The 5,000-nt window shown below is 53.7% G+C and overlaps 1 non-coding gene across 1 annotated transcript in view; it reads right to left on the bottom strand.

Annotated features, from left to right (window-relative positions):
* Positions 1-1,523, bottom strand: part of LOC126225558 (small subunit ribosomal RNA) — a 1,909-nt gene extending 386 nt beyond the window's left edge. Inside the window, exon 1 of the ribosomal RNA XR_007543672.1 lies at positions 1-1,523. This exon is cut by the window's left edge and continues 386 nt beyond it. This is a non-coding gene — a ribosomal RNA (small subunit ribosomal RNA).
* Between the last annotated feature and the right edge of the window lie 3,477 nt (positions 1,524-5,000).

The raw sequence follows: 5,000 nt of genomic DNA, 5'->3' as shown, positions 1-5,000 counted from the left end.
AATCTCGTGCGGCTAGAAGCCGCCTGTCCCTCTAAGAAGAAAAGTAATCGCTGACAGCACGAAGGATGTCACGCGACTAGTTAGCAGGCTAGAGTCTCGTTCGTTATCGGAATTAACCAGACAAATCGCTCCACCAACTAAGAACGGCCATGCACCACCACCCACCGAATCAAGAAAGAGCTATCAATCTGTCAATCCTTCCGGTGTCCGGGCCTGGTGAGGTTTCCCGTGTTGAGTCAAATTAAGCCGCAGGCTCCACTCCTGGTGGTGCCCTTCCGTCAATTCCTTTAAGTTTCAGCTTTGCAACCATACTTCCCCCGGAACCCAAAAGCTTTGGTTTCCCGGAGGCTGCCCGCCGAGTCATCGGAGGAACTGCGGCGGATCGCTGGCTGGCATCGTTTATGGTTAGAACTAGGGCGGTATCTGATCGCCTTCGAACCTCTAACTTTCGTTCTTGATTAATGAAAACATACTTGGCAAATGCTTTCGCTTCTGTTCGTCTTGCGACGATCCAAGAATTTCACCTCTAACGTCGCAATACGAATGCCCCCGCCTGTCCCTATTAATCATTACCTCGGGTTCCGAAAACCAACAAAATAGAACCGAGGTCCTATTCCATTATTCCATGCACACAGTATTCAGGCGGGCTTGCCTGCTTTAAGCACTCTAATTTGTTCAAAGTAAACGTGCCGGCCCACCGAGACACTCAATAAAGAGCACCCTGGTAGGATTTCAACGGGGTCCGCCTCGGGACGCACGAGCACGCACGAGGCGGTCGCACGCCTTCGGCTCGCCCCACCGGCAGGACGTCCCACGATACATGCCAGTTAAACACCGACGGGCGGTGAACCAACAGCGTGGGACACAAATCCAACTACGAGCTTTTTAACCGCAACAACTTTAATATACGCTATTGGAGCTGGAATTACCGCGGCTGCTGGCACCAGACTTGCCCTCCAATAGATACTCGTTAAAGGATTTAAAGTGTACTCATTCCGATTACGGGGCCTCGGATGAGTCCCGTATCGTTATTTTTCGTCACTACCTCCCCGTGCCGGGAGTGGGTAATTTGCGCGCCTGCTGCCTTCCTTGGATGTGGTAGCCGCTTCTCAGGCTCCCTCTCCGGAATCGAACCCTGATTCCCCGTTACCCGTTACAACCATGGTAGGCGCAGAACCTACCATCGACAGTTGATAAGGCAGACATTTGAAAGATGCGTCGCCGGTACGAAGACCGTGCGATCAGCCCAAAGTTATTCAGAGTCACCAAGGCAAACGGACCGGACGAGCCGACCGATTGGTTTTGATCTAATAAAAGCGTCCCTTCCATCTCTGGTCGGGACTCTGTTTGCATGTATTAGCTCTAGAATTACCACAGTTATCCAAGTAACGTGGGTACGATCTAAGGAACCATAACTGATTTAATGAGCCATTCGCGGTTTCACCTTAATGCGGCTTGTACTGAGACATGCATGGCTTAATCTTTGAGACAAGCATATGACTACTGGCAGGATCAACCAGGGAGCTGCGTCAACTAGAGCTGAGCAGCCGGCCGCCCGGGAGTGTGTCCCGGAGGCCCGCGCGAACACGCAAGCGTCCGCTCAATTATTCTGCAAACAGGAGGAGGCTGGGCTCCCCTGCACGATACACCTCGAAACCCTCTCAGGTCCCGGCGGCGCGCAGCGCCGTCCTAAGTACTTGGTCGGGTTCGAGAGAGGCGCAATCGCCCGGAGATAGGCGAGTAGACGCTTTCAGTGCGACCACCCGTGCTCCCAACTGAGCTTGCCGCTGCCGACAGAGGCCCGGGAGCGTGCTGTCGTGGTGTTGCCGGCGGGAGACAACACGCGGCCACAAACAGTGACCGGGCAGCTCCAACGCCAGCGCCACAGAGGGGCAGAGCCCCACTTGGGTGCCAAAGCGAACTCTCCCAGCACAGCGCACGCGCCAACACATCCGCACAGCTGCGATACAAACCACCTGCGAGAACCGCGGGGGCGACCGAGCAGCAGACGGCGTCGCGGCGCCGAGTGCCGGGCGGCGGCGCATCCTCAACGCACACAGTCCTCAATCGGACCAGCACACTGCAGATGTCCACCGCGCTTCGCACCGGGCCCGGGAGGACCCACTTTGGCCGCACGGCGCCGCGCGCTGGGTGCGCCGGCACGCAGATGCGCCGCCTGCCGCGTCCGTCAGCCGGCGCGCCTGCCACTGGGCGCCCCCACCAGCCGGCTGCCGCGCGTGCGCCCACGCAGCGCGCGGCCAGCACGCCGGGCGCCCCCCCCTCACCGGCCGGGGACGGTCCCACCCAGCCACCGCCGCGTATCGCTTCATACCCACATGCCCACTCACGTTCGTGGGTATGACGGGTGTCGCTGAAGCAACCGGTTAATACCTGTACCGATCGTCGATATCAACGATTCACCTCCAGCGCGAACAACCGCGCAACAACGGATTTCCAGTTCATTTGCGTAACTTGGGCAGCAAACGTAGACGTCCATCTACATTTGCGAATTCAATGGGTCTTGCATGCCTGGATGTTATGAGTCACGACACGCCACATCAGTCCACATACATGCTGCGACGTATGCACGAGAGAACACGTGGAAGGTGGCCCGCGTACGTATGCCGATGCCATTGCACAGCTGCGAAGCTCATTGAACACGCAAACTCCTGACTGACGAACTAGAGGCGACAGGGGAGGGGGGGGGGGGGGGGGGGGGGGCGATATACGTCTTATAGCAGTACACATTACAGTGGATAGCGGGACCATGTGGAACGTACGCAACACTCGCTAGATGTTGTGAGGGTAGGCACCGTAACATGATTCAATACGCAGGACACCAGAGTGTGCGCGCAGCGAACTATGTTGAGAGGGTTGCGATTAGGCAACGCTACACGAATTTCTAGATTCATATAACAAACAATTACGTGGGTTAGGTTAGGGCGCAACGTGGGTTAGGTTAGGGCCCAACTTAGGTTAGGTTAGGGCCCAACTTAGGTTAGGTTAGGGCCCAACTTAGGTTAGGTTAGGGCCCAACTTAGGTTAGGTTAGGGCCCAACTTAGGTTAGGTTAGGGCCCAACTTAGGTTAGGTTAGGGCCCAACTTAGGTTAGGTTAGGGCCCAACTTAGGTTAGGTTAGGGCCCAACTTAGGTTAGGTTAGGGCCCAACTTAGGTTAGGTTAGGGCCCAACTTAGGTTAGGTTAGGGCCCAACTTAGGTTAGGTTAGGGCCCAACTTAGGTTAGGTTAGGGCCCAACTTAGGTTAGGTTAGGGCCCAACTTAGGTTAGGTTAGGGCCCAACTTAGGTTAGGTTAAGCCCCAACTTAGGTTAGGTTAAGCCCCAACTTAGGTTAGGTTAAGCCCCAACTTAGGTTAGGTTAAGCCCCAACTTAGGTTAGGTTAAGCCCCAACTTAGGTTAGGTTAAGCCCCAACTTAGGTTAGGTTAAGCCCCAACTTAGGTTAGGTTAAGCCCCAACTTAGGTTAGGTTAAGCCCCAACTTAGGTTAGGTTAAGCCCCAACTTAGGTTAGGTTAAGGCGCAACATAGGTTAGGTTAAGGCGCAACATAGGTTAGGTTAAGGCGCAACATAGGTTAGGTTAAGGCGCAACATAGGTTAGGTTAAGGCGCAACATAGGTTAGGTTAAGGCGCAACATAGGTTAGGTTAAGGCGCAACATAGGTTAGGTTAAGGCGCAACATAGGTTAGGTTAAGGCGCAACATAGGTTAGGTTAAGGCGCAACATAGGTTAGGTTAAGGCGCAACATAGGTTAGGTTAAGGCGCAACATAGGTTAGGTTAAGGCGCAACATAGGTTAGGTTAAGGCGCAACATAGGTTAGGTTAAGGTGCAACATAGGTTAGGTTAAGGTGCAACATAGGTTAGGTTAAGGTGCAACATAGGTTAGGTTAAGGTGCAACATAGGTTAGGTTAAGGTGCAACATAGGTTAGGTTAAGGGATGGTGTATGAGGGGGGAGGGGACGAGGTTCGTTCATAGTGATGATGGTAAGTGGACGCCTGAGGCACCCTGAGATGTGTCACGTCAGGATGCATCTTTCTCTCAGGGGAGGTGGTGCGCCGGTTGCGTGGGTGTGGCAAGGGAGTGGCAGGCCTGTGTCTTTCATTCCTGCCATTGCTTATATGCTGTGAGACAAGGCAGTGTGGTGGTGTTGGTTGCACCCCTGTCTAGGACATGTGTGGGTGTTTGTGGCTTATCTGAGTAATGATGGTTGTTGGAAGAGTGAGATATTCTGTTTTTGGGGTGGACCTCCTGGTTTTGTTATCATAGTGTGAATGGTGTAATGTGGCGGAGAGGATGCACTGGATGTTGTTCCATGCTGGTGCTTAGATATCTTGTCTGTGTCTGTTACAGCCAGAGAGTAGTGTGTGATAGAGTGTCTGGGTGACGTGTAGTTCGCATGTGTGCACAGACTGTCAGCATGTATAGGGACTGTTGTATGTCGTATGCCATCTATATTCCGATGGCTCTGCATCTATTAGTAATCAGCGCCATGTATCAGTTTAATCTGGTTGCGGTCACGCGGTGTTCTATCTCTGTACAGTAGTAGAGGTGCGACTGCACTACGTAGCTACCCCTTGCGGCAGCTTTCCCCGGTGTATGGCATACGATTATCGGCAATCAGTCGATTAGTGACAACTGGTCGTGTGACAACGTCACATGTCTGCGGGTGGGATACGCTACACCCTGCCTGTGGGTCAGGGCTCAGGAAAGCTCTCCTGACACTGAGCGCTCGGACCGTCATTACCCGTCTGAGTAATATATTGCGGAGCGCTTTTAGCCATTGCCCAGAGTCTTTGCGACTGCGAGTGCAACGCCCATGGGGATCGACATGGTTGGGGCGCTTTCTAGCTGATCGCTCGGCATCGGAATCCGTACTGTGAGCAACGCAATCGCGCACAGACTTAGAGCATGTGTGGGGACAGCGGGAATTTCGCATCTTGGATAAAACTCTTCATGAAACGGACGATATAGGGGTGGTTT

This window comes from Schistocerca nitens, unplaced genomic scaffold (assembly GCF_023898315.1).
Source record: "Schistocerca nitens isolate TAMUIC-IGC-003100 unplaced genomic scaffold, iqSchNite1.1 HiC_scaffold_286, whole genome shotgun sequence".
NCBI classification, from domain to species: Eukaryota; Metazoa; Arthropoda; class Insecta; order Orthoptera; family Acrididae; genus Schistocerca; species Schistocerca nitens.
The sequence above is the reverse complement of the archived record's forward strand: the minus strand, read 5'-3'. Positions and strand labels throughout refer to the sequence as shown.